General features: G+C 42.1%; 2 protein-coding genes across 5 annotated transcripts in view; one reads left to right on the forward strand and one right to left on the reverse strand.

The window, feature by feature from the left end:
* timeout (circadian regulator timeout) overlaps window positions 1–17,151 on the forward strand; it is a 116,113-nt gene that overhangs the window by 50,541 nt on the left and 48,421 nt on the right. The gene's annotated exons all lie outside the window — the stretch shown is intronic.
* LOC149690940 (uncharacterized) overlaps window positions 1–17,151 on the reverse strand; it is a 56,490-nt gene that overhangs the window by 31,672 nt on the left and 7,667 nt on the right. The window contains exons 1-2 of one of the 2 annotated variants that reach the window (XM_089870412.1): window positions 9,069–9,209; window positions 8,124–8,231 (exon numbers count right to left, since the gene is read on the reverse strand). The gene's annotated coding sequence lies outside the window, so the exon portion shown is untranslated. Of the gene's footprint in view, window positions 1–8,123; window positions 8,232–9,068; window positions 9,210–17,151 lie in introns of those variants that run through there. The other variant, XM_089870411.1, reaches the window with a different exon arrangement.

A 17,151-nucleotide genomic window follows, 5' to 3' on the forward strand; every position in this document is an offset into this window, starting at 1 on the left:
TTATTGATTGATTAGAATAGAATTAAATTAAAGATGAAGTCATTTCATTATTCCTTCGGAATTCAGAGTCATGAAGGAAAGAGGAATTTGGATGTAAAAAAGGCGGGAGGGGTTGGGGAAGGGGGGGTGTTATCGTCTCCCATTTCTTGGTCCCTGAGCAATTTGGCTACCGCCTCTTTCTTCTCGCTCCTTCTCGTTTTCGTCGAGGTTAAACGCGAATTCGTAAATGCACTCTGGAGGATTGGGGGGGGGGGTCCCCTCCGTGCCGTGAAAAGCGTTCTTTAAGGGGCTTTCTCCCCCCTCAACTATTTTTGCTCTTTCTCATCTAGAACTCCCTCGCGTTGCGCTGGATGCTCTGAGAGGAAAAAGTCTAATTTTATCCTCCCTCGATCCCTTGATTTATTCGCGACAGAAGATAGGGTGTTTCGGAAACAAGGGCTCGGACAACAACCTGCTTCCCAGCTCCGAGTCTGAGCCCGTGTTATTGGCACCTGGCTGGTTAATTCGGGTGAGTGTTCGGCGCCTCTAAAGTAGTCTAGTCTCTTTGGATAGGGATGCTCGATACACGTGTTGCGAGAGAAACAGCCCCACGCACGCTGCAGGATATTTGTTTTGGTCGATTCTTTCTCAAAATTATACGTCTTTGGTTTTATCGCTTTATTCCTTTCGTCTTAACAAATATGGGCTTCCTTTTCTTCTTCCTCTTCTTCCTTCTTTCGGATTCCATAAGTTATTATTCAAATGTCCATTTACTTTGTTTTCTCTAAATTAGATATTCGATTGTTCTAGATGAAGGATTAGATCGATACCCTAGAAAACCCCCGGGGGGGGGGAGTATTTGTCCAAGTTCAATTTAATCGCGTTAAATAATCAACAGATTAATAATTATGTTTGCGAAATGCAATTATTCTTAAACGAAAGGAATCCATATGAAAACCCCTGATGAAATAAGTATTTTAAACCACGCGTTATTAATTTTTTTTTGGGGGGGGGGGCAAGCTCTTAAAAGTACTCCTTATTAAGAAAAAAGGTTTAAGGATAGAATAAGGAACTTTTAATTAGCTGCTTCCAAAGTGGTCATCGCATTAGCCTACTTTTTATAATTTTTCCTAATATATTAATTACCGAAATATGTATAAAAAAAACTCTGCTTTCTTCTTACAAAGAAAAGCTCGACCCTTTAAAAAAATCAACTCTGCTTTTATAACTAAAAAAGAAATAATTAATCACTCGAGTGGAGAAGACTCGAGTATTGGGATGCTTCAACGAATTTTACAAAAATAATATTTTTCAATCTTAGTTTATTGCGAGTCTCTAAGGAATTGTTGTACGTCTTTCAACGGAGAGCTTTTTCAAAGCGAGATACCTTTAACGCTAGTCAACACTCGCGTTGAATAAAAAAATAACCCTTTTTAATTTTACACGTAATTTTATTAATTTTACACGTAATTTTAATTACGGTAAAATTTAAGAAACGGCACCAAAACCCCTGTCCCTGTCCCTGTCCCTGTCCCGGACGCGTCCGCGAAACGAACGCTTACGATGAGAGAGAGAGGGAAACCGGTCGCGTCCGCGAAACGTACGCTTACGATGAGAGAGAGAGATCGCTAGCGTACGCGGTGGCGATACGAAGCTCCGCGTAGAGAGAGAACTGCCTGCCTGGTATATTAGTGAGAGGGGGAAGAGGGAGAGGGGGCATCCCGCTCGGAGAGAGAGGAAAGAAAGGTAGTTTAAATCTCGCGGGAAACAAGATGATAATTTTCGTGCACTACTGCACTTTGTGCGCGTGATACATCAGAGATTATGCTGGATGGTTAGGTTAGGTTTCGTAAAATAGAGGGGACGCTTTACGGTCATAGTGATTTCTGGTTTAGGGGATGCAGGATTTTGTTTAAATACATTATTTGATTCGTATGGTTTTTAAAAATTATACTTTAGTGGGGTGCACAATTTAGTTTCATTAATATTATTTGAAATGTGACGTTATTAGAAATTAAAGGGATACACGATTGTGTTTCAGAAATGTTTTTAGTTGTACGATTTATTGGAAATCAACTATACGGGGGGTCACGTGAGCCGTGTATTAGTGAGAGGGGGAAGAGGGAGAGGGGGCATCCCGCTCGGAGAGAGAGGAAAGAAAGGTAGTTTAAATCTCGCGGGCTTTTTTGAGTGAAGGGAAACAAGATGATAATTTTCGTGCACTACTGCACTTTGTGCGCGTGATACATCAGAGATTATGCTGGATGGTTAGGTTAGGTTTCGTAAAATAGAGGGGACGCCTTACGGTCATAGTGATTTCTGGTTTAGGGGATCCAGGATTTTGTTTAAATACATTATTTGATTCGTATGGTTTTTAAAAATTATACTTTAGTGGGGTGCACAATTTAGTTTCATTAATATTATTTGAAATGTGACGTTATTAGAAATTAAAGGGATACACGATTGTGTTTCAGAAATGTTTTTAGTTGTCAACTATACGGGGGGTCACGTGAGCCGTGTAAAATTACTATTAAGGCCCAGCCCTTGGGCCATCTTGTTTAAAAAAAACTAAGGAAAAAATGTGAATTTAATCCCGTAGAATAATTTCCCCATTTCCTGATTCCGCGAAAAACTTGCCATCCGGAAAACGGGTCTTCTCCATTTTTCTCTCGTTTGTCCGGGGACCCGCGGCTAAAACGCTCTAGTGGGTTTTCCTTTAATCACTTATTTTATTTTTCTATTTATTTAGAAAGTCCAGATTAATCGCGGTAGCTCTAGCTTTTGATTTTTTTTTTTTTCGTGGGTCTTTCCTGTATGCGGTAGTTCTAGATTTGGATCTGGACCACGTTGTCATATTTTATCAGGGGAAACTCTACCACCCTCTACCATTTTTATAACCTTCAGAATCAGGCAAAACCCGGGGCCAATTAAACTACGCGCCCTCGAGTGTTTTAGTAGTCTATCGTAAAGTTTTATTGAGCTTGGCGCTAGCTTTATGGGTTTACAATAGCTCTGCTTAGCCTTCGTCCCATTTCCGGTTTATCTAACCTAACCCGTGTACCTACCTTATCCTCTATATTCAACGATACTAAATACCTTGGCCAGTTGAAACGCGTCACCGAGAAAAATATTCAATTGTCAGAGAGAGTTCCCGAGAGAGAGTTTGTCCGAGGCTTATAATCTCTATCGGAGGAATCTATATGGATGTCCGATCACTTATCCCTGCAGGACGGCCTTCCCAGCAGGATTCCCGTATCGTTCGTTACGTTACGTATCTTGAAAGAAGGTTTAGCGTTCTGGATCCCCCACCGCCCCCCCCCCTCTCCTCTGTGGGTCTCCTAGATTGGGCCCGACAACAATGGAGCCAACTATGGCACGGACAAATTGGAAAAGTTCCGCCAGCCAGGGTTTTTCTCCTTTCTTCCTTTCTTTTTTTAGGCAATCTTTTGTTTCAATGGTTCCTTATTGGCTTCTTCCTTCGAGTTCCGACCCGAAAAGAAATAATAGAATGGAATGTGAGAGAGAGAGAGATAGGTCCAAGCCGAGAATGCCTTATAAGAACCTCTTTCGAAGATGGCTTTAATTGGAGCCAGATATACCCTTTGAGTCTAGGGCAAATTAAGTTTGGAACTCTCGTCTCTCTCTCTCTCCTCTCTCTCTCCCTCTCTCTCTCTCCAAACGATGAGATGGACTTTGAGGGAAAAAAAGAGAACCTATTCTCGTGTCATATAGAACGAAATATTTTCTTTTGCCCAAATTTTTTTCTCTTCCTCTCTCTCTCTGGCTGTGTCTTTTTCCTTCTGTTAAGAGAAGGAATTTCCTTTAGTTCTTTCACTCGGGAATTAAGCGAAATACCCAATTACTCTGTGGTATTTAGTTTTTTTTCTTTTCAGTCATTCGTATATTAGCGTCATTTCTATATATCCTAGCTGTAACTTTGTCAAAGACGTCATTGCGCATGCGCTGTCGAAAATTGCTCAACTAATTTTGGAATGAAATCAGTTAAGGTTAGATTTTTCTTAGGAAAACCTTTATATCTGGTGACCTTTTAACCTTTGCGAGTATACTATATATATATTATTCAATTAGCTCGGCGAGCGAAAGTTTCATTATTCCATTCTTTTATGAAATGCACTCTAGCAAGCGTAAATTGGCGAGTAACTTTCCTCTCTCTCTCTCTGCTCGGTTATAAACTTTTCTCTCTCTCCACGGTGGAGGAGCAACTCTCTCACTCGCCCCTCGGTTGATTTAACGTCTTTGACGCGATACATCTTAAAATATATTGTCTCTCTCTCTCTCTCTGTGTGTGTGTGTGTCGCTTGTCGCCAAGAACGAACGCGTTCCTGGTATTAAGGGTAGGCAAGGAATGACGCTCGGAGCCTGTGGTCGAATAATTTAGTCCCCTGGTCCCGGGGACACGCGGCGGGAATAACCCCTTGGGGGGAGGGGGCAAAGAGGGGCGGTGGAGAAGTCACGAACTACGAATAAAGATATAGTCGATCGTCATGGAAACCAACTCCTACGCCTCCTCCCCCCCCTCCTCCTGACCTTTGTACCGTACCATCTTTAATGATGCAACGCGACAAAACTAATAACTTATATACTCTTAACATTCGGGAACCCGAAGTCATCATGTACTCTCTCTCTCTCTCTCCCTCCCTCCCATCTAGTGTATGGAATAGATGGGAAAATATTTTTTTTTTACGTTTAATATTTCAGTTTAATTTATTTTTCTGCCCAGTCTATACGGAATTCTCGTAGAAGGGAATCACAACCTTGAAAGGGATGAATCTTTCGTACTTTTTCTATACGTTAAACTTAACTTCTAACGTTGTAATTTGTTTTTTTTCGAGACCCAGAAGGCATAATCGTCAAAATAGACTTTAAGATAAGGAAGAGAGAGTCGTACTCTAAAAAGGCTCCAAGTTTGCCTAGAAAAAAAGAGCTATTTCTGTTACAATTTAAATTAGTTCTTAGGTTGAACTTTTTTTTTGTTGGAGTAATTGAATTCCCGGCCGTTATTAAGCTATATCTTCGTGTTCGTTCTTTGTCATTTAATGAAATGAAACCCGGGACAAGTACTGATGTCGTACTTAACGTGTTGTAACCCCGACCGCGTTAATTAAATCTAGGCGAATACTTATCTTCAATGCGCATGACATAATTATAGCTCTAAACTTAAATTAAACTATATACCGCGCGTATTTCGTAAAATTTACTTTTAATCAAGAAATGGAGGCGAGCGGGCTAGTAAGAATTAAGGAGCGCCAGTATATCGCGGACAGCTCTCTCTCTCTCTCTGAACCAATTATAAGTCAGTTTTAATTACTCCGGTTGTAGAAGGGGGAAAGAGAGAGAGAGAGTATATGGAGTGTATTTTGGTGTGGCCATTCGTATCTTCAGGAAATGAGTAGGGAGGGAGAATAGAGTTATTACGTACGTGAATATTATAAGGAAATGGGAAAATATCCGTTGGGACGCGGACACGGCGTGGCGCAACTCCACTGTTCCTCTACGGAAAGGCCATCTTCGCAATTACGCTTGCAGGAGTATACCAGTAACTTAGTACTTTAGTAGGCGACGTTAATCTCTATATCTTTTTGCGCGAAGAGATCTTGAGAGTTTTTGGTTGGTAAATTTATCTTGACCAGCTCTCGCTGGTGCCACTCGCCAGCGCGTGCAACCAGTGTTGTAATTGCCTTAATTGCCCCGTCGTTTTTCTCCCTCTCCCTCTCTCTCTCTCTCTCCCTCTCTCTCTCTCTCTCTCTCTTCGCCAGAGACTTAGCTGTTTTTCCCGGGTTTTTAATGGGACCGACACCCGCGCGCTATAGTAAGTGGTGTTTGGTTATAGCGCATGCAACCAAGCGAGGGCGTCTTGAAAAGATTTTTAAAGAGCTCTGAAGGGTTGCGCCTTCACGCTTCCAGAGTTTCCCATCAGAATCCTTATCACTCCATCCCGCATTGCCCGCCTTGCCGGGAGTCCGGGACTGCTGGAGAATTTCAAATCTGTCTTATTAATTTTAAATAAGAACTTTTAACTAACACTCTCCCTTTTAATTTTTCAAAGCTTTACCTGATAACTAGTTTTATTTGGACTTAAGTCGCCTTTTCATGCCTTCTAAAGTAAAAATTGCTTCCATCTTGATTGGAGGGAGAGTCGATATCCCTGGATGACGTCACATTCGCCAATCCTATGGAAATTGTAGATTGGAAAGCGGGGCGTCTGCCCACCCACCCCCGTCCCATTCCAGGCCTCGCGTGTCTTTAGGCCTTTGCCAGGTAATTAGTCCGGGATTAAGCGTAGTTGGCTTTCGGTTGAACTATTCCCGCTTTGGCTTTCAAAATTTATAGCTATACAAAGTTTGAAACGCCCCCCCCCTGTCCAATATATAAACGAGAGAGTATGTCCTCTTCTAATTGGACTAACTTGGGTCCTCGACTGGCTAGCTCGTAGGTGAGAGAAATATTTGGGGGGGGGGGGTGTATCTGGTGGCCGCCGCACCAGAGTTACGAGGATTTTCAGTTTAAATCTGTAAGGACGCTCTCTCTCTCTCTCTCTCTCTCCTAATATATTTCGAGTCTTTACGAATAGGAATTAAAGCTCGAGTGCTAGACACGAGACTACATTTGCATCCGTAAGGACGGGGCCTATAATTGGAGGCCAAGGCTTAACCGGGGGAATAACGTACGCGTCTTAATAGGGAGGAACTCCTCCACGCAACCTCACTCTGTTTAAGAGTGTCAAAGAAAAATATATTTATTGCGAAAAGCTTAGAATGTTTCTAGTAAATTTCGAATGGTACTTGCGTAAGAGCGAGCGAGCGCGGTCTTAACTCTCGGACAATTGGACGCCTTGTAGGCTTAAGATAATTTGGGGGGATTTTAAAGGATGGAAGGAAGAGAGACTAATAAAGGGGAAAGTTACTAATTTTAAGACTAGGACGAATTACTTCAATTTATTTCGTTATTTTCTTAGGTTAATATTAAAAATTGACAAAGAGTTTAAACCATCATTCGTTCAATGGCGGATGGAAATTTCGCCTAGAAACAGATTGAAGGGTGCACGGCGGAAATCGCCAGGCCGGGAAATTTACCTTAACGACACGTGTATTCAAATCAAATGCTAATTTGGCGGGAAAAGGGACCCGCCCCCCCCTCTATATCCCCCTATATGAGGAGGCTCTTTTTCCCGCGCTTAGAAACCAAGTAATCACGTGGTGATAGGAAAGAATTGGTGACGGTGGCTTTAAAAATGGAAGGAAAACTTTTTATCGTGTTTAAGTAGCATTTTGTGGGTCCTAATGGTTGAGGATTACTTTTAAATATGTACTTTTGTTATACTCTTCGAGTTTAGTTCCCAGGGACTTTAAAACACAGAGAAGAGATAAGATATATTGGGACTTGGGAGTGGGGGTGGCCATGATGGGGGGTATACATCTGCATAAAGAGCTAGGGATTATTACGTATGGTTCGGCGGCGCCCGGGGTTTTACCTCCCGGGTATGGCAGCCTTAAAATGCCCCCTTTTCGCTTCCCGAGTTTGGCATCGATTTCGTAGCCTTTCAAGAGTGTCAAGCGCTAAGAGGGCGGAAAACGACCTCCTAATGGCATAGTCAATTTTTAAGGCTCGAGACTCGAGGCTTAGGTAGGCTGCCCAAAAATGTATTCGCCCCGACCCCGGGAATGAAGGGGAAACCATCGTATAGGTTAAATTGTCAGCGTCCTTTTCAGTTTTAACTTTATTAAACGGCTTTAGACGCATCTTTTTATTATATATATATGAAAAAACGGTTTTGCATTTTATGCCATTTTAGAATAGGCGCGTACGTCTACGTCGACGACGTTTAGGGTTGCGTGATGGCCCGGTAATGGCTGCAGTGTGTGGGGGGGAGGGGGGAAGAGACCCTCGGTTTTGAATAACGGGTTTAACACGGTTTTCCTTCGGTGCTCTCAAATGGCGCCAAAATTGGAAAAAGATTTCGCTTTCTGATTTCGGTAATCGAACCTTCGTCCATTTTATTTATACCACCCTATTTTTAAAACCCCTTTTTTTGCTTCCAGATAAATTATACTTTATGGAGGGGATTTAAAGAATGTTTACAAAAAAATCACGCTTTTTCAAAGAAATAAAGAAATATAGCTTACCAAATGGAGTGTATTTCCCCAATGACATTGATTGTCCGTATAGTTTATATTAACCAAGTCCTTCCGCATACATCTGAAAAACGTAAACACAAAAATTCAATTACAAACCTCAGGGGTAAATAACGAAAGGAGTTAGAGACGCTAGCTTCCGTAGTGTAGAATACAGTGGGACTTTCAAACGTAGACACAGAAAAGAGAAAACGCCTCGGTCGCGCCGCCTATAATTCAAAATAAGTATGATATTTTCCAACCAATAGCGTGGCAGCAAAGATTCGAAAGGCATGCTGGGATATCGATTTTCTAATGTCTGCTAGTATTCGTCTGCTAGTGTTCGTCTGCTTACGACTGAGTGACAATTAGGCTTAGAGTAAAGCTTATTCTTAAGGTGCACTTCAAATTAGAAACATGCAACTTTAAAGTTGGTAAATTCCTTATTCGATAATGAAATGGAATTAAATGTCGTTTTTGCATCCTTCAATACAGTTTTAGTTGTTTTAATTTCTTTAGTCACAGATACAGTCGATGATCCTGATCCCACAGTTCCCACTAAGCCTTGGCTCACTGGGCCGACTCTGTCTGTAACCGCGCACTTACGGCAAAACAAGTTTGATCACATTTTGAGGATTTCCCCGGCTTCAAATTGCAAATTGTTGACTTATCTTTCTTCTTTAAATCGCTGTTTACTCGCGATTGAATATAATAATTATATTGGGTTGATTTATGAGACGACTTCACAACATCGACACCCGCCATTTTACTTTACCCAGAATACCTTGCGGCGCGAGATTTTAAGGCAAAACTTTTAAGGTTCTGGTCTTATTTACAATACAGTTCCAAAGATGGCACTACGTTAGTTACAAATTCTATGACGTTTCAAAGTCCCACTGTATTCTACACTACGGAATCTAGCGTCTGTAACTCCTTTCGTTATTTACCCCTGCAAACCTCAATATATGTATATGAAATTAAGCTTAAGTTCAGCCTTAATTTCCATGCAGCTTTTAATAATAGGTTGGTATTGAAAGATAATACTTGGGCTGCCATTAACGCGGCACCACTTAACAGTTACGTATAGCCATTTAAACTTTGGCCGGGTTTGGGGGAAGGAGTTGACCGGCTTGAAATGAAGGGGCAAGGGAGGGCACTCGCGCTACATTGGTCAGTTTGGCGAAATCATTCGAGTATATTTGAAAGGGCCTTGACGATTGCGCTCGGGCTTAAGGTATAATGATTAATCCCGCTGCTATCTTGGCTTCGAAATTGCGAGAGAGGCCACGTGGGATGGGAGAGGAGGGGTGATAGCTAAAGCCTACACTTGTATAATGCATTTGGAAACGCTAATAAATCACGGGTATCTTTTGGAGCGCGTTCGGGGAACAAACTTGAATCGATATCCGAGGAGCTTCGTTGATTCTATTCGTTTCTGTTAAGTGAACGGCCGGGTTTAAAATTAGCAGAATTTGAAACTCGTTGGCGAGTGTCTATTAAGTGGAAGTCATCGGGAAGGACCAGTTGGAGAAGTCATTTGGCAAAGTTTATACTTTATTTTAAAGATAACTCCTTTAAAATTATAGAAATCGCAGGCTGAATTTTGGGTTTAGAATTTAAAGTCCGCGCGGTAAAGTTAACTTGGGCTGCACGAAATGGAATTAAAATTTGGGACTGTGGATATGCATTATTCTTTGCCCCCACCTTAAGTTTGGGTTAATTCTAAAATGGCCCCGTAATTAATGCTTGGTTGAATTTGGAGTTGGCGTATTTACGAAACGTTGTCGCGGTCCAACATTTGCTAGCTAATTTCATGGCGCGTTGTTTCATCGCACGGAATGTTTGGAATGGGCCCAGTTAAAACGCGGGAAAGGCGCTCGCTCTACCGGGCCAGCTAGCTAGCCTGGGATTAATGAGATTTTTGTGGTGGAATTAACGTCGTAGTTTCCGTAACCATATTTCGGACTCTCTCTTATATATGTCTTTGTCCGAGGCACGCTTATAGTTTTGAATTTGAAACTCGGAAGTAACTAACTCGAAATTACTATACGGCGTAATTATTTTCCCCTAATTACTGGCTTATGTTTATATAACGAAGGCAGAATAGGTCGTAAACTCAAAGATGACTTACTAATTAATGAAAGTTTTAAGAATTGTTTCGGAAGAGCTATAGTTATTATTAAGGAAATTAGGCACTGATATTTTCCCCACTGGTTCCCTACTGGTATTTCCCCCACTGGTTCCCTACTGGTATTTCCCCCCCCCCAACTGATTCCCTACTGGTATTTTCCCCCCAACTGATTCCCTACTGGTATTTTTTCCCCCAACTGATTCCCTACTGGTATTTTTCCCCCCAACTGATTCCCTACTGGTATTTTTCCCCCCAACTGATTCCCTACTGGTATTTTTCCCCCCAACTGATTCCCTACTGGTATTTTTCCCCCCAACTGATTCCCTACTGGTATTTTTCCCCCCCAACTGATTCCCTACTGGTATTTTCCCCCCAACTGATTCCCCACTGGTATTTTCCCCCCCCCCCACTGGTTCCCTACTGGTATTTTCCCCACTGGTTCCCTACTGGTATTTTTCCCCCCAACTGATTCCCTACTGGTATTTTTCCCCCCAACTGATTCCCTACTGGTATTTTTCCCCCCAACTGATTCCCTACTGGTATTTTTCCCCCCAACTGATTCCCTACTGGTATTTTTCCCCCCAACTGATTCCCTACTGGTATTTTTCCCCCCAACTGATTCCCTACTGGTATTTTCCCCCCAACTGATTCCCCACTGGTATTTTTCGCCCCAACTGATTCCCTACTGGTATTTTTCCCCCCAACTGATTCCCTACTGAATAAAGTTTCGTCTGCTTCGTTGCTTGGTCCGGAGCATTTCGTGTCTCTTTTTCCCGAAATAGTACTTTGAAATCGATAGCGACAAGTCTTATTCTTTTCCATCGGAAACCGGAACTTCTTTTAATACCAAAAATAATGCGTGGGAGCGAGAGAGGGAGCGACTCACGAGGCTTAGCAAACTCCCTACCCTAACTCTGGCATCGATTTGCTTGGATACTCTATCTTAAATAGCTAGCTATGCCTCCCCCCCAGCCCCCTTCGTAACCCTAAACCTCGCTACCAATCTCTCTCTCTCTCTCGCTCTTGCTCTTCCCTCATCCCAAAAGACGGGGATGGGTTCGGCTTAGAGAGCATCATCTTCCAGCTGTCAAAAACACGTGCCATTTTGGTACTGTTCCTTGGAAACCCCTCCCTCTTATTGGCTCCCCTATTTATCTGTCTTTTGGGGGCACACCCCCCCATCTCCCTCCACGTGTTGAGCTTCTAGGTTACTTGGACGCCACGCTGTGCCACTGTGTTCCGTCCCCAAAATCATGTTTAAACCTAATTGTCTCGGCGTTCTTCCATTTCGACCCAATACGGTACGGGTTAAAGGTTAGGATTAGGGATTGGGAGCGTTTTGCAAAGTCTATTGGGGATATTGGTTTTAAATTTTCCCCACCGAGGGTTTTAAGAATCTGTCTTTGACAGTTAACTTAAAATGGGCTCCCTCCTTTTTCGAGTTAAACCCGTGTCGTGTCGTCAAGGCGATTTTCTAAACGATGGCGTCCTTGCAATTTTATCTTTATTTTTTTTTTTTCGTTAATCAAAGAAAATTTGGATTTTTATTTTCTTTATCGCGCCGAATATTTTAAACAGCTGTTTTTGAGAAATTCAAATTTTAAGATGGAAAGTGATTGGCCAGCATTATTGTTCAAAATATTGGGGGCTTACTAAAAAATAATCGCCAGATAAATTTTAATATTCTGAGTTATTTCACTATATAAACATCGAGTGCCCTTACAAGCTTAGAATGTATTAAACTTCCTGTAGAAAACGGATTATTTCAGTCTTAAAGATTACCGCGTTTCTAAGAGTGCAACCTAATTTATTTTCTTTATACAACAAATCCGTAATATTTTTTTAGAGGATTTTCTTCTGCTTCTTCTCGGTTTCTATCTATACTTAAGCCAATTCCATGCCAAAAAAAAAACACAATCGATACAACGGGAGTTTTCCCCCTAAAAACAGGAGGAAATTTATATAGCCTAATATGACAGCGAGAAGCTTATACGCTAGATTTTGACAAGGGTATTAAATTTATAGAGACATAGTGACTGGATAGCCTCTACTATAGTCTATACCATATCTCTGGCATCACTGTTAACAACTGCACTACGCCGGGAAGGGGGTATTTTTGGCCTACGTTATTAGACCAAATATATCTCACACGGACGTTACAGCTCTTGTTTCTAAGCTAGTGAAATATCTTATTGGGAATTCTCCCGAAGAGCTTCGGTGTTCTTAGGGTAGCTTTATTTGTCTGTGGCGGCTTCCGCTCTCCATCTTTGCTCTTGAGCTTCCCCGAAGACGAAGACGGGTTGAGTCCGTGTGGGGGGATATGGGGACGGGGTGTTCCTTGATGGACAGCTAACACGAAATATTACTTTGCTTGGATAAGCGTACGAGAGAGAGAGAGAGAGAGAGAGAGAGAGAGAGAGAGAGAGAGAGAGAGAGAGAGAGAGAGAGAGAGAACGGGTAGGATGGCAAAGATGTAACTGTATATAGGGGAGCGTATACGCCAACACGGAACAAGTGGACATCGCGATGTCCACTATAGTATCAGGTTCTTGGCGTGCACCTGAAGATACGTACACCCTAACCCCCCTTCCTCACTTCCTATACCAGTATACCAAAAGCAAATAGAAATAATAGAAGTCGTCCTATAGCACACATTCCTCCATTTGAATAGAGGCGCGAGAGCTATAGAGATCTCTCTAGATTAGAAAATAATTGCCGCCGCTGTGTTTCTCTTAGCTTTAACAATAAATAAAGATCCCCTATCTGCTCGGGAGTTAATTCGGCCGGGAAGGTGCACGCCTGTACTCCGAAACTAAACTGAAGCGGGGAGGGGATACAATACTGGAGGTATAGCCCCCCCACTGGTATGTGTAAATCAAGGAATACTAAACTAATTTACGCTCGCTTAAAAGCACCCTGCACCATCTCCCTCCTTCCAAACCAATACCGAGGAATTTTATAATCGCCGATACTTCAGGGAGATAATAAAGGAAAAGGGTTAACGTGTACCTTCTTAGCACCTTGTCCAGAAGCAGAAATATATTATTAAATACGTAGTCGGATGATCGAGTTTCTATTTGCTTTTAGGGGGGGAAGAGATAAGTGGTACCGCCCAAGTTGCTAATGGAGTATCTAAGAGTATTTTACACGTATAATCGATATTAATGGGTCCGCTTCGCTTAATCTTTAGTGCATGCCGGGATATTTGGGGCCGATTTCGAATAGGCTTTAGTAGTTTGGAATTAAAAGCTCGCTTTTCCGGATCGTTTCCTTAATTTATTTCGAACAATATCGCTTAACTCTCTCTCTGTCTCTTAATGGAGATCGTCTTCTAGGCTAATACCGATTTTAAAACCAGAGTAATAACGTGTGTCAGTCGCTAGCTGATATCCATAAAAATCTGCTCCATTAGCTATTTTTTTCCAAACCAAAAATACGCGGCACTATTTTCTTGGAATTGGAATTGCAGGTTTGGAAGATAGCGGCGCCGCGTTCGCGTTTAGTCTTCATTCTCGGTTTGATATGGAACGAGATTTAGTTTTATTTGATGATATAGCTCGGCGTCTATCTCTTGGCGTCAATTTCTTGGATGAAGGAATAAAAGGGAAAGGTTCCCACCCCCCCGGCATTGACTTTGAGAAGCTGACGTCGCGAAATTTTCGCTTCCTCGAATTTTGGCGCCTCTCTCTGCCCCCCCCCCCTTCCCGGCCTACAGATATTTTCTTTCGACTTGGGTTTGATTCTTGAATTTTGTAGACATATTTGAACTAGGGTTTGGTATATATTATTTTCAATTTAAAATTTGCGTAAAGGAGAATCTATATATGCTGTAGATTTTGGGTGTAGAGTCACGTGATTGAACCCGCATCGTAAATTTAATGGCGTTAACCCTGAAAATACTCGCTCCTTCGTTGATCTATTGAAAATAATTACTATTTGGTTTAATAATTAAAGGGTTAGCTTATTTACAAAGCCTCCAGAATTAATTTCCTTACTAGGTTAGACAAAATATTGGGACTGTCCAATTTTCCGTTTGAAATACTCGAAGCTACAGTCCGAAAACGATTAAGTTAACGCGTGGTTGGTTTTTCCCAAACTTTTTCCCTCTCCGTTCCGTTTTTGTGAGTTTTGAAAAATATAATTCCTTGGTCCTTCCTGCAGGGATAAATTGCCAAATTAGTGAAAGCTTGGGGCATGGAGGGGGGGGCGAAGGGGGGTTGTTTTCAATTATTTCAGAGTCGAAAAAATAATAATAAAAGAAGCTTTCGAGACACATTCTCGGAGCGAGTAAAAATAACTCGCTCGAGCTTCCGTGGAATGTGTTGTAATAAAACCCTTTTTTCAACTTTGTGTTTTTTTTTTAAAAAAAAAAGTGTATGTAATATTCCCGAGAGCTTGGGAAAAATACTAACGTTTCTTTTCGGAGTCTCATTTTCAACTCCAGTTTACCCTACACTCTAAGCTATAGTTTCGTACGTGTTTTAGAGAGAGAATTACGCTGACTGATTGCCAAATTGTCGTAAGTCCGGAAACGTTTCTTCGCGGCATTAATCAGAGAGGCCAAGCCCCCCCCCCCTGGCCTTACTTAAGTGACTTAATTCTTACTCGTAGCTAGTCTAGTTCGGGGCCGAAACGTATTTTTCATTTCCCCAAAACAAAGCGTTCATTTTTTGTGCCTCTCTGGAAAATTTGCGCCGACTATGTTATATATGCTGCAATTGCAATTGCGCCGAGAACCGGAGCCTTCCTTGCCCCCCCCCTAACCCTTGGTTTCCGGCGAGTTTCGCTTTTATTTCTACAATGAGCGATGGTAATGTCCAAAAAGAGACACGTACCAAATGCAGCTACAAGTTAAACTTTTTTCCTTTCCTCCATTTCCATGGGCTTTTCCCGTCCAAGCCCTCGAGCTCTTTCCTTTCAGCCTTTCCTAACTTAACAATATTAACGCTAGTTAAAAGGGGGCGATGATAACGCGCGTGATTTTAGTTGGCGAGCGCGGTTATGGGCTTTTTCAACGAGCAATGCCGGCAATCTTCCTTCAGCCTTTAATAACGCTACGAACTTTATAGAACGAAAGGGGACGCTTGGTTTTCAGTCGAAAAGGCGGGTATCGGCCTGGAGCTCGCGCCAAAAACATTAGAAGGGTTAAAGAACTTTATTTCGTAGTAGCCTGGAAGCCATTGGTTATTCGAGGTGGATTTGTTAAGGCGGTGTAACTGGGGGATTGTACGTCTTTCTATCTCCCTCGTTTCACGTCTTACTCTATTAACTGGGTCAACGCGTATAAATACTCACTCGAATCCCAAAGGATTCAATCTAGAACTCTTTCGCTAAAAGTCGTTGGCTCTCTTTTACTTTCTTTGTTTATCCCAATACATTTTTTTCTTCTGTTTAAGAAACACGTTACGTCATAAGTGAATAATTCTCCCCAATAAGTTAAAAATATGTTTTTAATTAATAAGTATTAAATTTACGATGGGTTACAACATTTAGAGTGCAATATTGGGTCAAATATTTGAATGAAAGCGTCGTTTATAAACGCCGGCCTTTAAAGTACCATCATCAGAAACCAAAAGTTTTCAAAAGCTCCATTGAAAACTCTGAAGGAGGGCGGACGTAGTACTGATCCTTTGAATTTAGTCCGTGAATAGTATAAAGGACACTCCTTTTAGCCCATGGCTATCTATCTATCCATCGCCATCCATGGCCATCGATTCCCTCGATTCCTTCCCAAAAGCCTCCATAGATTTCTTTCTTTCTTCCCCGGACTTTGTTATTCAGACTTTTTCAGACCTCGATTTTCTTCTCTTAGAAAAACTCTTCCCCCCCCCCGAAACTTTCGGGTCCCTCGAGGGCCCCCAAGCCTGGGTCCACCACCACTCTTAATCCGCTCTGAAGTCGAACCAGTTAGCCTTACACGTCAGTTTAAAGCTAAATATGTTCGGGATTAAAATGCACGCGTTGCAATCCAAGGGTGAATCGAAGAGTCCAATAGCCAGCCCATGGCTATTCCAAAGAGAGATAGACAGGGTTAGAGTGTGATGTTAAAAAATAGCAGACGTTCATAGATGGTTTTTCTCAGGTTCCCCTTTTCACGTTGATGTAGACGGTCTTTTTTTTTCGGGTTGGTCTCTTGTCGGACCGAGGCTTAGGGCCCCCTATCATGATACTGTAGTATAGGCAAAAGAGGGTCAATAGTAATAGCTTCGCTTAAGAACTCTCGAATCTCTGGCCGACGCCGAAAGCCATTCCGAGAAACTCTCATCGTAGACTTGGGTAATAGTTGTTTTAGACGACGTTTTGCCTGCCTAAAGTTTAACGAGTTTTCCTTTAAGGCCCTTCCAAATCGTCAACAAATTCACTCGAAGGTTAAGAGTTTGAAATAGGCTTTCAAAATCTTGTAACTTTCAACTCTTTAGACCTTGGACATAGAACTTTTAATTAGTTATAGCGTGAACTCCGCCCCCCCCCCCCGATATAGTTTGACTAGCTTACTCGACGTATAAAATTTAACCCTTTCCCCCAGCCCCTCTTTCATAGATATCCCCGCACGCAGTCTATGAAAGGAATTCTGGGTATAAAAAGAACATCCTTTTCTAGTACTAGTATAGGAGCGAATCTACATATTTTTTCGACAACGGGCGACGTGTCGGGCAAAAAGAAATTGACAGTCGAACCTTAGTGCCTTGGCCAGAAAAAAAAAGACTGTACAGCGTGGAATATTTCAGGCTCTAGCCTGGCCTGGCGCGGCGTCACTCGCTCTGACCAGACATCTCGTGTCCCCTACAGATGCCCGATCAATTTCAACCTATACTCCAGAATGCGCGCTAAAAAAACACAACATATCTACTACTACTACGTTACCCATAGATATCCCGAATAAATGTAGCCAATAACATACGTTGCCCA

This window comes from Phalangium opilio, unplaced genomic scaffold (genome assembly GCF_054372755.1).
Source record: "Phalangium opilio isolate 3A_F unplaced genomic scaffold, DU_Popi_V2 ptg000031l_1, whole genome shotgun sequence".
Classification (NCBI taxonomy): domain Eukaryota; kingdom Metazoa; phylum Arthropoda; class Arachnida; order Opiliones; family Phalangiidae; genus Phalangium; species Phalangium opilio.